The 20,162-nt window shown below is 45.0% G+C and overlaps 1 protein-coding gene across 10 annotated transcripts in view; it reads left to right on the forward strand.

Moving 5' to 3' along the window:
- The window catches only part of MARK2 (microtubule affinity regulating kinase 2), a 120,236-nt gene that overhangs the window by 37,622 nt on the left and 62,452 nt on the right, over positions 1–20,162 (forward strand). The window lies entirely within an intron of this gene.

A 20,162-nucleotide genomic window follows, 5' to 3' on the forward strand; every position in this document is an offset into this window, starting at 1 on the left:
TCCTGTTGTTTGGTTGGAACTCCTTACCTTCCCATAAGTGATATTTGAAGCTTTTACTTGAAAACCCAGTAAAAACAGAGTTTTTCTCCCCCTCTTGTGTTTATTTCTTTGGATCTGTAGCTAAACCATGCTATTAGGCAGGGCTGTTTGCACTTGGAGGCAGGTTTTCTGCTGGGAAAGTAATTTGTTTAAGGCCAGTTATGCAGCCCTGTGAGGAGTAGTGAACATGTATCCAACTTGGCTTTGTTTTCTTTCTTTTCCCGTTCATGAAAACATGCCAATTTTTCAGTGCTTTATTCAGAACCTGGAATTTGGAGTGTGACTTGCAAGTTTTGAAACACTAGTGAATATTTCCATGGCAAAAGAGGGGTGTAAACAAGTGGACAGGGACCATAGTAGTGTTTGGAGGGGTAGAGGCACAGCTTCATGTCATAAATGGTGGGGACAGGTAGCAATGGGCACAGAAACACTGCTTCTGAACGTTGCAGGGGTTTGGGGGGTTGGGGTTGACACTCTTTGTTTTCAGGTATCTCTGCAACGTTGAGGACTACAAACTTGCTGCTTTTGTTTGTTTGCAAAAGCGTTAAAATTGACAATCGGTTGAAACTGGGGGTCTCAGGAGACAGTACTCCTATGCAGAATTGTAGAATACAGACTTGTTGGGTGAAAAACTTGAATGAACCCTGGAATCTTGTACACAGATCTCTAAATCAAGAACCTGGAGCCATCTAATGTGTGTGTCTGAGCAGTCCTGCTATTAATGGTTCCTTTTATACCTCAGCTATTTTTATTGATGGCATGTGCACTACAGCTCGGCCAGTAAAGCAGAGGTGCCTGGGGTTTATTTTGGTGTCATTGAATAATCTTCAAACATTTCATCGCCCATTTCCTCCTTGGCGTAGTAGAAAACTTTGGCAAGTGGGGGGGGAGCAGAAGTACTCTTGTTTAATTTTTTTTAAAAATTAATAATGTTCTGAGGTATCTGTGGACCACTGGTGATTCCTGAAATGGCTCCGTTAGCTGGCAGGAGGTCTTGTTAGAAAGCTCCCAGCTTGCTTGATTTTTTTTTAAAGTGTGTTCCTAGTCCTCAGGGTTTCAAGCACATATTTGTCTCAGAATGCCAAAAGGTCACAAATATAGAACCAAATGCAAAGGAAGCCCAAATTGCTACATTTCTAAAAGGAGCACTTTTTAATTGACAAAACTGGGTTGTTTGTCTTCAACGTTACTATGCCAGAATTCCCTGTTTAGAGAGGAGAACTGAGCTGAGAGTATGTGACTTGAGTGTATGTTTCCACGCAGAAGGTCCCCAGGAGCAGTCTATAGATACTGCTGGGAAACACTCGCTGCCTGAAAACCTGGAGAGCTGCTGCCAGTTAGTGTAGACAATATTGAGCTAGACAGACCACTGGCTTGACTCTGTACAGTCATACCTTGGGTTGCGACCCCAATTCGTTCCAGGGAGCCGGTCGCTCCCCAAGTTCGTTGTAAACCAAGGGGCTCTTCTGCGCGCGCGCCGTGAAACCCAGATGTAAACACTTCCGGGTCTGCGGCAGTCGCAAACCGATTGGTCGCAAACGGAAGCGGTCACAAACCGAGGTATGACTGTATAAGGCAGCTTTCTTGGTCCAACTCATTGGTTGCACCACACTCTTTTGTTTGTGGATGTTTTGGCACTTGGGATTTCTGATTCTATGACAAGGTTTTTGTTTTTTAAAAAATATTTAAGAGCTCAAATTCTTCCACATTTTAGTGTACATCTTTAAGAAGAGAATTTGTTCAGAGGGCTTGAACAATTTGCTTATGTTAGAAATCTGAATTGTAAATTCAGATGCTCTTAAATATTAGTGGGATCCCTGTCTTGTAGGTGAGTAGCGAGTGCCTCAAATACAGCACGACTCATTGGCCTGTGTATCATAAGCAAATTACCTTTTTATGTCTGGCTACCTGGTTGTTACTTTCGTTTTAGCGTTTAAGCCTTTGATTCAGGAACTCTTCATGACTTCCTGTCTGGTGTATGATTTTCTTCATTTAAAGAAAAATGCTTCGAAGTGTCACAAGGCACCAGAAGCTGCATACTATCTGCTCAGAAAGTTTAGAAATACTTCTCAGGTACTCATTTACATTCCTTTATCATTTGCTATAGAGAACAACATATCCCATTGGCTCAGTGATGGAACATGTTTGCAGTGTTAGAAACTGAGATATGAAAGCTAAGAGCTAAATGGCACCTTAGACCTAGGTTATGGGCACTACAACGGAATGTCTAGGAACACTTTTTCCCTTCCACTCTGCAGTTTTAATCTGAAATCTTAGGCACAGTACTGCGCCCAGAGCTCAAAAACTGCTTGCACTAATGAAATTCCCTGTCACAAAATGCACCTAGAACAATGGGAATTTCGAACACTGTGTGTTTGTCACATGCAAAAGATCCCAGGTCCAATCTCCAGCATCTTTGGTAAGACTGGGAAATGGTTCTTGCCTTGAACCCTGGAGAGTCACTGCCAATCAGTGTAAACTAGGCAGTGCTGAGCTAGATGGACCAATGAACTCTCTGTAAGGTACTTTCCTATGTTCCAGGTCATATTTTGATACTGATCTTGGATGTGTTATACAGTAGCTGCGTACTGCTGTTTGCCATCCCCATGTTAAATGTGGTTGAAAGTGGCAGTATTCATACGAACGTAAGAAGAGCCTGCTCAAATATGGCCAGTGGCCCATCTGGTCCAGCATCCTGTTCCCACAGTGGCCAACCAGATGCCTATGGGAAACCTGCAAGCAGGATCCAGCAACTGCCTCCGACCATGGAAGCAGAGCATAGTCATCATGGCTAGTAGCCATCAGTAGTCTTCTGCGTGATACTATGCATCCCCAGTGAGAAAATCAGGAATAGATGGTCAACTTCTTTGAAAGACAGCTTGTCCACCATTGCAGGAGTCCAGCAGCAGTGGCTGCATTCTCATGTAACCATGACTTGGTGGCACTACATGGATGAGCTCAAGCAAAGCATGTTTTTCTTTTATTGGTGTCATGTAAAAACTATCGGTGTCATGTTTGGTTCCAAGGTTTAAAGCAGGGGTCAGTAAGGTTTATCTTGCCTGGGCTGGATCGGTCCGGCGGAAATCCCTCCTTAGTCGGATCGCACCCGCCTGCAATTTTTGGCGTCTGCGCGTGCTCAGATGCACTTTTCGGCATCTGCGTCTGTGTAGACATGATTTTCGGCATCTGTGCATGCGAAGTCACAATTTTCAGCTCCGCGGAAGCAAGTCCCCGCACCACGCTATGCCAGTTCAGCACAGCGCAAGCGGGCACCTGATTTCGGAGGCAGCTCATGGGCCAGTCAAACAACCTCCATGGGCTGTTTCCAGCCCATGGACCCTAGGTTGCTGACCCCTGCTTTAAAGCAAACAGCAGTATGCTTTTTTTCTATAACAAGCCAACTTCAAACCATGGGTTATGAAGCTGGTTTTGGTTTTAAATTCCTGGTACAAAGATAAGGCCAAGCTTGAGGTTCTTTAAAAACTGAAAGGAAACTCAGCAGAAGTCTTCCAGCCACCTGAGAGGAGGTGAGGAGTGCTCTGGGTCTATGCATTGCTTGTGTTAGTTGAGTCTCGTCTACATAGCCCTAAACCTTGGTCTAGTGTTGCGTGCAAATGTGGGCTGTATAGGAAGGAGTGAGTTGGGTGTTCAGTCAAAGATTGTGCAAGGAGGCCCCACATGAATGGAGTGGAATGTCATAGAGCATGTCCCAGAATCTTCTGCTGCTCTGTGCAGAGGTGTGTGTTTCCAGATTGCCTGGTGCAGAAAAGGTAAGAATTTCTTGGAAACGGGTGGAATAGAGCTGTTCTTTCTCACGAATGCTTCACATCAGCTGCTGTGACTTGCTGTCATGCTTGACCGAGAAGGAAGGAGGCCATCTGTATACCCTTGAGGGCATAGGAGTGGTGTGTTTGCATGAGAGTTAAACTGAAGTTTGATCTGCCCATGCTCATCACCCATATAAGGTTTGGGGGTGGGGGTGGGCATTTCCCCCCTTCTGGCAGCCATCCAGGGAGCAGTTTGAAATGGAGTTGAAGAGGACAATATGGCTGATCCTAGAAGGAAGGACGTGTGTGACTATTTGGGATGGAAAGGGCAGTTGATGGCACATAGGGTGGAGTGGAAACGGTAGCTGTGAGAGAGGGGAAGCAATGAGCTGTGCAGACTACTGAAGGCAGAGACCAGGGTTGGAAGCTTTCCAGGCTCATGGTTGCCTGGGCAGCTAAAAGAAATTGTTGCTGGCACTTAAGAATTTGAAATATTCATGTGGGGCTGAGGATGTTTCTGAGACTCAGCCTGCACACTCCAGAAGTTTTCTCCATAACCACAAGCGGGAGGGATGTCCTCCTTAAAAGAGAGTTGAATGGCATTAGCTTTTATTTTATTTTTAGTGGAGGAATCATGAGTGGGTTAATTCTGAAGCCTCTTGAGTTCTCTCTATTGCTTGGCTAGCATTCTTTACTCCCGACCACATTATCTTCAGCGACATGTTTTGCTTCTCAACAACTTTTGCTGCTGCTGTTAGCAGGGACTTGAAGGTCACAGGCTCACGCTAGCCAGGAGAGCTCTGCAGCAGTGTCATATTCTGTGATGACCATCACGTGGTGGTGAAAATACGGGTATTTCATATAAGATGGCTCATTTCACATCACCTACCCAGATCCCTCCCAAGTGGCACCCCTTTGCCTTGTAAACAAGTTGCCCCAGAGCATGCTCACTCTGGCTCATAAGTGGCTCTTATCTTTAAGTAGAGTACTAGTGTCAGACTTTGAGATACTGCAAATCTTTTGGCCAGTTAAAGGCGTCCTGGCGGAAGGCTGGAGATTATTGCCGAAATGTGACTGAATAGCACAGATGGCTTTGGGGGTTGTGGAAAGTGTAGATGAGAGGTCTTATCTGCTGAGGAATCCGTCCTTTCACGGGGACTATCATTCTGCCCTGCCAAATCCCAACACATGATTCAGTTCTGCGGGGACCTGGAAGCATTTTTCCGCCGTTTACGCCTGAAGGAGTATTTTCATCACACACAAGAACAAGACAAAGTAGAACAAACTACATCCCCACAACACAACACCTCTCAACTTACTGGGGAACAACCATCACCCTCCAAACGCATCAATGAACAGAACATTGACCACCAACTACCACCGAAAAGAAGTTACACAAAAAGGGACTCCACATGGACCCCTCCTGATGGACGCAATACCACACTAGATCTGTACATCGAATGCTTCCGCCACAGAATCCAAACGGATGTGACCAGAAAACACCATCGCTTACAACAAAATCTAAACCATGCTGAAAGGAGAGCCATAGAAAATCTCAGGAACAACCCAGACATTATAATTAAAGAGGCAGACAAGGGTGGAGCTGTCGTCATCATGAACAAAACTGATTACATCCAAGAGGCCCACAGACAACTTTCCAATACTGCCTTTTACATGAAATTGGACTCAGACCCCACACAAGCATACAAAAAAGAACTGAACAAGATTATTAAGGAGCTACCCCTACACATCCAAGAACAGATCCTCACAAACACACCAGCGGAACCTCGGCCAGGAACTTTCTATCTTCTACCCAAAATACACAAACCAGGAAACCCAGGACGCCCCATCATCTCAGGTATTGGCACCATTACAGTGGGTGTTTCCGGCTATATGGACTCTGTTCTGAAACCATATGCTATCAGTGCTCCCAGCTACGTACGTGACACCACAGATTTTCTGAGGAAAATACAATATTTGAACAATCTTCCTAACAATACTATACTAGCCACTATGGATGTGGAATCTCTATATACCAACATCCCACACAATGATGGTTTACAAGCCATAAGGAACACCATTTCAGATAAAACCACAGCGGACTTTGCTACCAAACTCTGCCACTTTGTCCTTACCCACAACCACTTCAAATTTGGTGATGACCTGTTCCTCCAGATCAGCGGCACAGCCATGGGCACCCGCATGGCCCCACAGTATGCCAACATCTTCATGGCAGATTTAGAACAACGTTTCCTTAACTCCTACCCACTCAAACCTCTCCTGTACCTGCGATACATTGACGATATTTTTATTATCTGGACACATGGACAACAGACCCTGGAAACCTTCCACCAGACATTCAATGACTTTCACCCCACCATCAACCTAACAATGAACCAATCTATGCAAGAAATACATTTTTTGGACACTACTATAAAAATACAGGATGGACGTATAGACACCACCTTATACAGAAAACCAACTGACCGACAAACATATCTACATGCTTCTAGCTACCATCCCAAACATACCAAACAATCCATCGTATACAGCCAGGCCTTACGTTACAACCGCATCTGTTCCAACTCTACAGACAGAGAATCTCACCTAAGAGATCTACAGCAAACCTTTTTAGAACTAAAATATCCACCTGATGAAGTTAAACAACAGATCAACAGAGCCAGACAGATACCTAGAGAGAACCTGCTGCAAGACAGACCCAAAAAAGAAAATAACAGAACACCACTAGTCATCACATACAGCTCCCAAGCTAAAACAGTACAACGCATCATCAGAGATCTACAGCCTCTCCTGGACAATGACCGCTCCCTTTCTCAAGCTCTGGGAGGAAGACCTTTCATTGCCTACAGACAGCCACCCAATCTTAAACAACTCCTCACCCACAATAATACAACCACCAGACTTAACATGGACACTGGTACCAGAGCCTGCAATAAACCCAGATGCCAACTTTGCTGCCACATACACCCAGACAACACCATTACTGGCCCCAACAACATCCAACATACCATCTCAGGACTATTTAATTGCTCATCCTCTAACATTGTGTATGCCATCAAATGCCAACAGTGCCCTTCAGCTCTCTATATTGGACAAACAGGCCAAACCCTACGCCAAAGGATAAATGGACATAAATCTGACATCAGGAACCAGAAGACAGAAAAACCAGTAGGAGAACACTTCAATCTCCCAGGACATTCTATACAAGATCTCAAAGTAGCTGTCTTACTACAAAAGAATTTCAGAAATAAACTGGAAAGAGAAGTTGCTGAATTGCAACTTATCACCAAGCTCAAAACCATGGAGGGACCTGGTTTGAACAGAGATATCGGGTTCTTATCTCATTATACATGATAAGCGATCTTCAGCCATCTCAACCCTTGCTTTTTCATGCAAAACCATTTGCAGTCGTTTGCGGTCATCAACAGCTATCAGTCAGTCAATCACCCATTTCCACCACCCTTCTGAGTGATCCCCCCTCCCCATCCCCACCCCTCCCCACCCCTTCTCTACATAAGTGCCTGGAAACTTCCATTTCACTGTATCTGAAGAAGTGTGCATGCACACGAAAGCTCATACCAAAATAAAAACTTAGTTGGTCTTTAAGGTGCTACTGAAGGAATTTTTTTATTTTATCTGCTGTAGTTAGTGAATGCATATTTGATATAACTTTTAATAATATGTGTATGTGTGTTGCTGTAGTGGGTTGTGTGTGAATATCTTTTTAAAAAAGCATCACACACCTGATGAAACCTGTTTCTCATCTCATTGGTGGGACAGAGAGCTAGCAGCTACCCAAGTTGCCTAATCTATTTATGTCAGAGTATAGATTTGAACACAGGATGCTCTGGCTTAGATTCTTAGATGCTGCCCTGTTCTGGTAGCAAAAAGCAGTGCTACCAATTGAAAACCTCAGTGGTACACAGCCTGTCTCATTTCCTTGTGTCTTGTTGGTACTAATTACTGTGCAGGCACCTTCTAGCAGAGCACCTTGTTGCTCCTGTTCTGTGCAGCATGGAAAAGCACTTGTCTTGTGTCCCAGATGCCATGGTGTGTGTGTTTGTGTCCATGTCCGGATAGCAGATGGGGCAGTTGTGGTTCCATGCCTTGGAGCATTAATGGGGAATAATGAGGCTGCTTTTCCTGAGAGCTATAAACAACTGGAAGCCACTGAATCTATTCTCTGGCACAGTCTGCTGCATGACTCTCTTTTTTTGGTCTTGGATTTATTTTTTATTTTTATTTTTTTGGCCCACTTCCTAATTGTGCTTGGCTCTGTGGAGTCCCTGGAATTGCAGCATAAACCCTGCTTGGCTTGGCTTCACAGTGAAATGGTGAGCAGAGATACTTTTGGAGCATCCCAAGGTATGTGGTGCCTGCAGTGCACCAAATATGTTTATGTCTGCAAGATACATTATCATGAAACTGCTAGGAGGCATAGCTGGGTGATACAAGGCTGGGCATGTGCTCCAAGGTTAGCTCAGACTTAATGAAACCATGGTCCATCTAGTCTAGCATTGTCTCCTTTGACTGGCAGCAGCTGTACAACATATCAGGTGGGGGTCTTCTTTGTTACCTGCTACCCGACCCATTTCACTGGAGTTGCTAGAGAGTGACCCTGTGTCCATACATGCTAGAAGTCATGTGCCACGCTTCATGGTGTTATGGAAGGTACTAGGATTTTCAAAGAGCAACTATTTTAGGGTTCTATCCTTTGCTCTGGTCCTCAAGAGCTGAAGGTGCTAAAAACCCAGAGTTTAGTAGGCAGATGATGCCTGCCTTAAGAGAGAGGGGGGGGAGGGACTCTGACTCCTAACAGTTTTGTAACTGCACTTGTACTGCAAGTCTCTTCCACCATCCATTTTTAAAGATGCATGTTAATCATTGTCATTGCAACAGAGAAGGTGAAATCAGCCATTTGAGAGGAACTAGAAAGAGCTTCTCTTTGGGCATCATGAGGGTGGTTGCCCTTCACAGACAGCCATTGCTCCCCATTGATTTCAGGGCCCAGTTCTTATGCCAGTACTTTTTCCTTCCAAGTGCACTGTTGATCACTTAGAGGGAACAGCTTAACCCAGCTTTGGAGTGATAGTCTCACATGAGCTGTCTTCTGTCTAACCAGCTGAATTTTCTTTTCATCAGGTCAATTAGTACAATTTGCATTGTTGATCTCAATATTGTCTCACTGGTAATCATTTGGAACTTAGATTATTGGATTGCTGGGTTCCTTTCTGAGCTACAAGGGTGTCTGCTTGGATTCCACTGCATGTCTGCCTTGCTTTCATGGTGTTCGGTTGTGTCATTCTGCAACATTTAATTTTTAGCTCAATAGCGTCTCCTTGATTGTCCCACATTCAAACAACAAGGGCACATTGAGAGGCAAAGTTGGTGGGCCACAGCTATGACTGTAGAACCTTCTCCTTCTACAAGCCTGCCAATAAATACTTTCCCGGACAGTTATGCAGGTTTCTTATTTGGGCTGGCATTAAATAGCCAGCAGTAAGCAGGTATGGACTAAGTTTAATGAGGTGGTCTGTATAGTCTGACTCTTTTTATTACTGTTGTAGCTTGGCCCAGCCCTTAGGAAATAGTAAGATGGAATTTGGAACATAATAAATAAACATTCACAAGCTAGTTCTGTTTAGGACAGGAGTGGGAAACCTGTGGCCCTTCAGATGTTTCTATTCTTCTGCTCCCATCCGTCCCAGACAGCCAACTGTAGGGGATGATGGGACTTGTAGTCCAGCAAGATCTGGAAGGCCACAGGTTCCCTATCCCTGCTTTACAGGCACAAATGACTGACACACATGTATGGGCAAACAATCTACTGAAAATGTGCAGACCTGTTTGTAAGGCTAGTTAGTTTTATCAGCCCACAGCATCCATGGAAGTTCCAGAAAGAGAAAGTCAGATTTGTTGCTGTTTGCTGCGATCCAAGGGAGAACTGCAGAGCTGGCAAGCGGCCTGGTGTGCAGTTAATCTTGTGGCGCATACAAAGTTGTCCATCTCTCCCCCACCCCCCTCTATCTTCTCAGTTAATTTCTACAGTACTGGGGTCTTGCCAGCTTAAACGTAGAACCACTTAACCACAGAAGTAACAGTGTGCATAGCTATAAATATGATGGCTTGAACTGGTGCCTAGTTGGGCTCCCACCCTCCCCCCAGCTTAGAAGCATTCATTCCTTTTGGCCTTGTGTGAAAACACCAGAGGTCTCTAGGCCTGTACCCAAACAAAGGGGTTGAGCCTTACGGGCATATTGCCAGGCTACTGGTGATGGGGTAATAAAGTCATAAGGCCAACAGTTTTGGGTCAAAAAAAAGAGCAGCAGGAGTGTCCTGAAGGACAGCAAAGCCTGGGAACAGCTTACCCAAAAATATCAGGGGCCATCTGAAAAATTCCAACAAAAATGCTTTCAGGCATTTACTGTATGTAGCACACATCAAATGCTCAGAGCACTTAATATGTTTCTCAGTGATCCTTTCAACACTAGAGCAGTTTTATTATTTGGGGTGGGCCTTAGCTCAGTGGTAGAGTTACCTGCTTTAAACATGGGACATTTGCCATGCAAGTTCTCATGCCTTCAGTAGGACTGGGTGCCAGCTTATGCAAAAGATCCTGGAGAGCTGCTGCCAATTAGATCAGGCAATATTGGGATAGAATGAGCAACCAGTGATCTAACTTGATTTAAGAAAGCTTCTCATATATATTGCATATATACCATATGTAATACAGTTGGAGGGCTGAGGCTGACACCATAGTTTTGAACATAATAACAAATCATGGTTTGGTGATATGAGAATGAACCTGAAAAGAGCCTCAGGCTCTCACCCTCCCTTCTCCCTTTGCACGCTCTCTGCTTAATCTTATGCACACCACAATTTGCTGTTGTGTTCAAGCTGATAAACTCTGGTTTGTGCTTGTGTTGCAAACCAGGGTTTGAATCCGGACCTTCAGGGCAAAGGCAAGCTGTAGTTTGCAGGTTTGGCTATAACAGCATACTCTAACGTACCTGTAACTGGGAAGGAACTGTTTAAGCAATCCTGAGGCTCCTCCCAGGCTTGTTGTCATAGTAGCACCAAACTGGTTTGGCATTACCTCTAAATTGAGCCAATGATTCTGTGGACGAGTGAGGTTTTTACACAGGGACTTCCTGCCCCTTGCTCTAAACTGCAACACAGTTTCTCAGAAGAGTGTGTGTGTGTTTGTGTTTGTGTTTGTGTGTTTGTTTTAAGAAACTCCCAGCTTGGATGTCCTGGTGTTGCTTTTGAGTTCAGTTATAGGCTTGAATCTTTCCATATTGCCTTCTTTGAAGCTCTCTCTCTCTCTCTGTGGTGGGTGGTGGTGGTTAATTGAGCACAAAGGAGTGGAAGAGGGCTTTGCACAAATAGGGAGTTGTCACTCTGGTGGGGAGTGGTGGGGAGGATATCTTTGCTGCTTATCCTCTGGCGGCAGAGCCCTGGGCGAGGAGGTACTGATTATGCAGGGTGAGTCAACAGATATTCCAGACAGTTGTCTCTGCTTAACCTGCCCTCCCTGAGGTAACCTGTCCTTATGAATTGTGTATCCTGCAGCCAGATTTCATTCAGAGGTGTTATATTCTTATTTTAGAGGCTCCCTTCCCTTCACCTCTAGGAACTGATCAGCCTAAGAGTGATGCCATCTTCAAAACATATGCAATAAAAAAATAAGATATCCTCACGTGTGTAAGATCATTGGGGGGGGGGGTTTGCCTATTTTTGAACTACAACCTGTGCTCAGAAAAGTAGGTGCAAGTTAGCTGAAGGGAGATCAAGCTCTTTATCCAGCTGTGGTAGTTAGTACAGCAATGCTTAAATGGTGTTTAATCCACATTACCTGGCCTTCAATATGTTCCAAGGTTGGGACACAGAAAATGAATGGGTGGAGATCAGGGAGTTGGAGCTGGATGACTCTGGAGAGGGTCCTAGAGAACTGGGGGAGGAGAGCTGGGACCATATAAAGTATTCCGCCCAGGGGAAGGCTCCAGTGGGCTGGAAGGTGAAGAGTTGGATCCTGGGAGGGACTGAACACACTGTTAGAAGAGCGTTCTGCCTGCAAGACGCTGGATGGATATCCCAAGTCTAATGCCTCCTACAAGGGAGCTGCCTCCAGCCATTGAGGACATCCTCCTTTCTGGGAACGCATCTGAGAGTCTAATGCCAAGCTGGCGCTCTCTCTTCCCCCATCTCCAAGGACTGGCAGTGTCATTGCAAACAAGCAAAAAATGAAAGGCACAAATACAGGATGGGAGACACCTGGCTTGAGTGCAGTACATGTGAGAAGGAACTAGGAGTCTTGGTAGACCACAAACTTGACATGAGTCAACAGTGTGATGCAGCAGCTAAAAAAGCCAATGCAATTCTGGGCTGCATCAATAGGAGTATAGCATCTAGATCAAGGGAAGTAATAGTACCACTGTATTCTGCTCTGGTCAGACCTCACCTGGAATACTGTGTCCAGTTCTGGGCACCACAGTTCAAGAAGGATACTGAAAAGCTGGAACGTGTCCAGAAGAGGGCAACCAAAATGGTCAAAGACCTGGAAACGATGCCTTATGAGGAACGGCTTAGGGAGCTGGGTATGTTTAGCCTGGAGAAGAGAGGGTTAAGGGGTGATATGATAGCCATGTTCAAATAAATAAAAGGATGTCATATAGAGGAGGGAGAAAGGTTGTTTTCTGCTGCTCCAGAGAAGCGGACATGGAGCAATGGATTCAAACTACAAGAAAGAAGATTCCACCTAAACATTAGGAAGAACTTCCTGACAGTAAGAGCTGTTTGACAGTGGAATTTGCTGCCAAGGAGTGTGGTGGAGTCTCCTTCTTTGGAGGTATTTAAGCGGAGGCTTAACAGCCATCTGTCAGGAATGCTTTGATGGTGTTTCCTACTTGGCAGGGGGTTGGACTGGATGGCCCTTGTGGTCTCTTCCAACTCTATGATTCTATGATTCTAAGCTTTGCAAAGCTAGCCTACTGGAAGGAGAGCTTGTTTGATTCCCGCATCGCAGGGGGTTGGACTAGATAACCCTTGTGGTCCCTTCCAACTCTACAATTCTATGATTGCCTAGTGCCAAGACTCATATTTGCTTGTTAGAGAATTGTTTTAACTTGTGCTTGAATCCAGCAGGTGGCGCTGTGGGTTAAACTACAGAGCCTAGGGCTTGCCGATCAGAAGGTCGGCAGTTCGAATCCCCGCAACTGGGTGAGCTCCCGTTGCTCGGTCCCAGCTCCTGCCAACCTAGCAGTTCGAAAGCACGGCAAAGTGCAAGTAGATAAATAGGTACCACTCCAGCGGGAAGGTAAACAGTGTTTCCATGTGTTGCTCTGATTTCCCAGAAGCGAATTTGCCATGCTGGCCACATGACCTGGAAGCTGTACGCCGGCTCCCTCAGCCAATAACGCGAGATTAGCACCGCCACCCCAGAGTTGGTCACGACTGGACCTAATGGTCAGGGGTCCCTTTACCTTTAGTCAAGTATTCCAGTGTCTGATTTACCTGCTGAACTCATGCTTTGTAACCTGACTTCAGTTCAGCTCTGACTTACTCTGTCCTCAGTAGGAATAGTGTCAAGAGTTAGCATTCTTTACCCTGCCATGAGAGCCTGGGCATTTGCTTTATTTGGAGCATTAAAAAAAACCCACATATGTATCCCTCCTCTCATTTATCCAAAGTAAATGTGAAGTGGCTTAAAATTCGTAGTGACATGATAAATAACAGTAATACAACAGCAATGGCACTAGAACGGATAACCTTCTTTTCAGTAGAGACAAAAAAACATGGCTACAGTCTCAGGGATAGCAACCAGCAGCAATTGAATCTTTGGCAAGAAAAGAGAGCTTGCTACATGCTCTTTTTGAATGGGAGGGGTTGTTTGGCCAAACCTCTTCTGTAAGAGAGGCCAGTATCAGGACTTGGATCAGTTGGTGCTACTACCGAGAAGGTCCCACACAGGTGAGTGCCTGCTGGACTTTTATTTGGTAATGACACCTTGGGTGTGGGATGGAGCACACAGAGGGACACACCCCGAACAAGGTGATCCTTGAACTCCAGCTTAGTGGTAGAGCATCTGTTTTGCATATACCTAGAAGGTCTCAGGCTCAATTCCCAGTGGCAAATCCAGGTAGGGCTGGGAAAGACTGCTGGTATAAGGAACCTTCCCATGGCCAAAGCTGTGGGTTTTGCAGAGGGATTTGCAAGCATGGGAGGTGGGCAGCCAGGGAATATGGGCAACAGCAATACGAAGAGCAGACCTTCTTTTGTGGTTCTGATTTACACCATGCTGATTTTTTTTTCGTTGGTGGCATTATGGTCTTTATTTCAATGTATGTGGTGGTGGTTCAGTGTGTAAGCTGCTTCTGACATGGATATATGTGGTGCAGAATGCTGCATATTAATAAAATAAAAAAGAGCAAGATGGTGATTTGGATTGTGTTCCCTGGCCCTGGACCTATTAATGTGAAAGAAGAGCAGCACGTTCAGGGAGGTGAGGGGAGAGGGAGGAATACCCTTTCTTCTAAAGCAGGCATCCCCAAACTGCGGCCCTCCAGATGTTTTGGCCTACAACTCCCATGATCCCTAGCTAACAGGACCAGAGGTCAGGGATGATGGGAATTGTAGTCTCAAAACATCTGGAGGGCCGAGTTTGCCTATGCCTGTTCTAAAGGCAGCAAAGCTGGATAGAATCAAACTGCTCTCAGCAGAAGCAAACCTTCCTGCTTCCCACCAAATCAGCCTTTCTTGTGTTGCTGGTGTGCTGACTTACCCCCTTTCCACCCCTCACTGCCTCCTGTCTCTCTTTCTCATCAAGAGTGTATGGCTCTTCTCTCTGGGCTTCAGGTGAGCCATGTGGATGAAGGAGAATTGCTCCGCGCTCTCTGTGGGTGCTACAAAGCATTGCTGCTTAATGCGCGGGGGTGGGGGTGGGGGTGGGATCCCAGTGGGAAGGAAAATGGAGCTTACCAGAGGAAGCATATAGCTAACCACAGAAGTGGAAGGTTGCTTTGGAGGGGATGGGGGTGGAGAGAATAGAGAGGGAGAACATATGCCAAATGCTAGGATGCGTGCTGAATAAAAGTTCATATTCTTAGCTGCCTATTTTTAGCTTTTCTTCTCAGATGCAGATGGGGGCAGTTTGCGTCAATTTTTCCAGTACGGAAGGACCTCCATTTTCTGGACTTGGATTTACCTGCTTTTGGCCACATTAAGTTTATTCAATTCTCTTCCTCCAGCCATTTAAGGGAGGAGGTCGGATTTCATTTTGTTTTATTCCTTGCAATTTTTTATCCTGCCTTTCTTTCCAAGGTGTTAATAGTGACATAAATGGCCTTCCTTTTATCCTCCCAACAGCCCTGTGAAGGAGGTTAAGTGCTTTTGCTCCACCTCCACAAATATTCTCATCAGATCATTTTTTCCTGTCTTGTAGGTTGTGCCTCTTGTCATTCAAGAGTTTATGTATCTGCTTCCATTTTGGAGAGATGCAACATGCTAGCACAGCCTTCCCCACCTCAGTGCCCCTCAGATGCTTTTAGATTATTATTTCCATCAGCCTTTTAAATGTGTGAACTGCCCTGAGATGAATGGTGAAGGGCGGGATACAGATTTTAACAACCACCACCCCTGAACATTGGCTATGCTGGCTTTGGGTGATGGGCTATCCAAAATATATGGAGGGCACCTGGTTGGGAAAGGCTAAGTTAGTGTTTCTTAGATACTATTTACATGAAAATATTCCAATATTAAGCATGTGATTTGGAGAACTTTTCTTTTCCTGGGTTGTCTTTTGTTGAACTGACACAAGCTCATTTTGATAATCTTTCCCCATCACCACCTGACTTAGCTGTGAAGGTTAGGTTTGCTGATGATAAAGCTTCCTTCCACTCCCACAGTGAGTGCCTTTGCTTGCCTGTTTTCCTATTTAAAACAGTAATTGGAGGCCATGGACAAAAAGGCAGGCAAAATAATGCACGTTTTAGCCATGTTGCTCCTTTTCCTTACTGGAAAGCATCTCAAACATACAAGACATCACAACTAGCATAGGGAAACTAATGTGTGACTTGGGGGCATTACTTGTCAAATCTGCTACAGTAGATTACAACAAAGAGATCTTTTCAGTTGACTGGTATGCAGGAGCCTTTCCTGGGAATATTTTAGTGCTAGGGCTTGCCAATCAGAAGGTCGACAGTTCGAATCTGCACAATGGAGTGAGCTCCTGTTGTTCGGTCCCAGCTCCTGCCCCCCTAGCAGTTTGACAGCACGTCAAAGTGCAAGTAGATAAATAGGTACCGCTCTGGCGGGAAGGTAAACGACGTTTGCTGTTCGAGGACCCACCCCCCGCAAGAAATGAAGACACAGTGACACATGGATTTGAGTTAATGGGTAAAAGAAGGCCACAGCTTTATTGGTTAGAGAAAGTGAGAGGTATTGGCTTAGGCATTGGACACCCTAGCAAGCATGACCCCACCTCGCTCTGCGGGGGGTCATATCAGGTTAACACCCCGAGGGAGGAGCCTGTTGATGCAAATACAACTGAAAGCTCACCCTGGTGTCACCGGGGGTCGTGCCATGGCCCTAGCCTCAGCAGGGCATCGGACAGGATCCACGACCGCCGGATCCCTTAAGGGGATACCCCTATAAGAGGAGGGTTGGCCAGCCAGAGGCTAGGTGTGGCAGCAGGTGGCTGATACACGCCCCCTGCTTGCCGCGCGGAGCGTGTCCTGCCCGCAAAGTCTCCCCTCGTGGAGGAGGAGAGATCTTCTGTGCACTGCTCTGGTTTGCCAGAAGCGGCTTAGTCATGCTGGCCACATGACCCGGAAGCTGTACGCCGGCTCCCTCGGCCAATTAAGTGAGATGAGTGTTGCAACCCCAGAGTCATCCGTGACTGGACCTAATGGTCAGGGGTCCCTTTACCTTTAATGCCCATTGAAGGTGGTGAGCAGAAGGAAGCCTTCAGCTTTGTCTCTCAAACCCTAAAGTGGCTATGTTTTTTCTGCGTGGTCACTGTGCTCTCCTTCCTAAAATAGCCTTCCACAAGAACATGCTCACTTATTTACCAGTAGGTTGAGAGAGTTGGCACCTGGGTGGTAAGCATAGATATACTTTCAAATTTCAGGGCTGTGCTATCCCTCAGCTGAGGCACAGGTTACCCACATGCAGCACAAGCTGCAGAGACTGGTGCCATCCCAGCCTGCATCTCCCATGTCATGCTAATACTTGCTCCCTGGGTCATATAATAGAAATCGCCCATGTGAACGGAGAATGCAAGACCAGCCCACTGCAATGTGGATGTCCAGGCTGTGGAATGCTCTGCTGTGTGGGAGATTCTGCCAGCCACTGCTCTCTATGGCCATAGGCACCAATGAAAACAAATTTATTTGAACACATCGTTGAATTGCCGTTCTTTCTGTTTATGGTGGTTGCTGTTGTTTTATTTTCATGATGGCAGTTTTTTGTTTGATTATGATTTGCTAATCTTGAGGGGGCCTGTTTTAGGACAGAAAGGTGGGACATAGTTGAATAAAATCACACCTAGGCCCTGGGGCCATGAAGGCTGCATGTGTATGGCACTTGGCTTCCTGGGATACCTGGACCCAGGATCTTGGTTAGTTAAGCCAGAATTCATAAGCCAGCATGAAACCAGAGTTTAAGGCTGTCTAGCAATCCTGGCAACAAACCAGGATCCTGGATTCACATGTCATGGGAAGCCAAGCTTAATTATGCCCTCCCGGTTTGATTTGGTGAAAAGCCGTGGCTCATTGGTATAGCATCTGCTTTGGATGCAGAAGATCCCAGGTTCAGTTTGCAGTGGGATCTTTTGGTTGGGCTGGGAATGCTCCCTGTCTGAAATCCTTGAGAGTCGCCGGCCAGTGTAGACAATACCGAGCTAGATGGACCATGAGTCAGTATAAGGCAGCTTCTTGTGTTCCCACTCGTGCCAGGGGAGGAGTGAAGCAGGAACAGAAGAGCGTTGTGCGTCATTGTTGTTTTCCGCAACAAACGTTGATCAGCCAGCATCCCTGGCTTGTTGTGATATGTGAACCCAGCCATTGTTTCATGTCGTACTTGGGCCAGTGGGGGACATACTGCTTTGAACAGGTCTTGTCTTCTCTCCCCTGCTCTCCGTTTTTTAAAAATTAAATGATGTATATATTGATTTATTTTATTTGAAAGAAAAAAAGTACATACCAAAAAAATCTCATGCAGCTGAGAAGCAGCAGATAAAGTACGGTACAAGTGTGTACACAAAGCATCACAGCATCTTATTCCTGTTCTAATATCACTGATATGCTGTCATACCATCATAAATGCAATATAACTTTAGACCTGATTTTAACTTTTAGCTGTTTTGTTAGTAACAACAACAAAATCATATCAATTACTGTCACATTCTCAACCAGTTTCACTTTGTACTTCATAGTAAATACTGTATGTGAATTTCAAGTAAGTTAAGCTCTCATTGTTGAATTGGTAGAGCCTCAGCCTCCTTTAAGTGTTGAGCAATTAAGATTCTAGTCACTGCAAGAAATAACTTATATTTGGGTTCCCATCGGTAAAATGGAAAAACTAATTTTCTTCTTTAAAGCGTTGTCAGAAAGATAGAATAAACAAGGAGATGTGTTTTCACTTAGGAAAGAAGGTAATTGTGAAAGAAAACTGTACCAGTGGTTCTTAGTGCTCTCTGGTGATCAATATGTTGTCAAAGGGGTGGGATTCCTGGATGATTTTTCCTTTGCAATTAGAATGAGCTCTGAAACAGGACAGCATTTTAGCATGAAGTCTGGAATGCCAATCCATTGATCGGACAAAAAACTGTTAATCAGTAACTTCAAATATTCCACACAGGAATATAAGAAGCTACCTTAAACAGACTCACCACTCAGCTTAGTATTGCCTGCAGTGACTATAGTTGCTCCCCAAGGTTTAATGTGTTTCACCCTAGGGAGACTTAACTGTGAGTCACAGGACTTTAGAGTCTATGGTATTTATTTAGAGTCTTAGACTATGTAGAGTTCTATGTATAGACAAAAAATACCTAAGTGGTTTACAAAAATTGTAAAATGCCATGAATAAAAAAACTGAATCGTTATCGTCATTGTTTTGTTACTGTAAATATTATGGTTTTTTTTTTGTAAATATGGAAGCTTATATAAAGTTTTTTAAAATCTTTTTTTTAAAAAAAACTGAATCAGAATATATTCTATTTAGAAAATTTCTCCATGAGACATCATTACCCTTGTAAGGGAAAATCAATGTTCTCTCACTCATTTCATTCTCTCCTTCACACTTTCTTGGAGGGGGGGGGCAGGAATTCCCCAGGTGGAAGATGGTCCTAGCTGAGTGTTTTCCTTGACATTCTACCGTATTTCTCTGAGTGCAGGGATTTATTTTATTTTTATGCAGAAGATTCAGTTTATTCTGTTCTCTCTTTCTTTCTCTCTCTCTCTCTCTCCCCCTCTCTCTCTCTCTCTCTCTGTGTGTGTGTGTGTGTGTGTGTTTGTTTGTTTGTTTGTTTGTTTGTTTGTTCTAAACTTTTATATCCCACTCTTCAGCCTGGAAGGCTCCCAGAGCAGCTTATATATCAATAAAAATAACATTGTTCCTGCCCTTAAGCATATACTGTAGTCTAGAAACACGCCACGCAAAAGGAAAAGGGGATGAGAAGGAAAGAGGAAAACAATGTTGCTGAGGCACCAAGTTCTTATTGTTACAAGTCTCTTATAATAGCCAACTGGGAGAGAGAGGGTCTTCTCACCATTCAAAAGCAGTCCTTGTTGGGCTCCTGAGAAACAGCCTAGTGAGCCAGCCTTTATGGAAGTGGCTATAATGTAGAAAAGTTGTCAGCCTTATAGGTTGAGACCTTGCTGGAATCTGCCAGCTTCTTGTCTCACCTGCAGTTCTGAAGTGGTACAGCCCAGAGACAGGTTGATTGTCTCTTCCCCACTCCCTGCAGAGTGGATTCATACCAAAAATGGATAGTATTCTTGGTTGACCTCTGTAACTTGCAACACTCCCAAGCTGAATGCAGCCCACCAGGAGCTTGATAACACCTCTTTTAGCTGCCTGCCAAGCTCTACAAGCACAAAGCACTGCCAAGCACATGGGAGACCACAGGACGTGGCTGCATTCAGTTTGATAAGTCATAGTTGTATAAGCCTGGCTTAAGGATTCCTCCTCTTTCTTTGCAGACACCCCCCCTCTCAGATCCCCTGCTCATGTTGCTTAATATTTAAGTTGCTCACAGACAGGGATCTAAGTATTCTGCCTTGGAAAATCCCAAATGATGTAGCATGGAATCCCCTGTGATTCAAACACAGTCCTTTA

This window comes from Zootoca vivipara, chromosome 17 (assembly GCF_963506605.1).
Source record: "Zootoca vivipara chromosome 17, rZooViv1.1, whole genome shotgun sequence".
Lineage (NCBI taxonomy): Eukaryota > Metazoa > Chordata > Lepidosauria > Squamata > Lacertidae > Zootoca > Zootoca vivipara.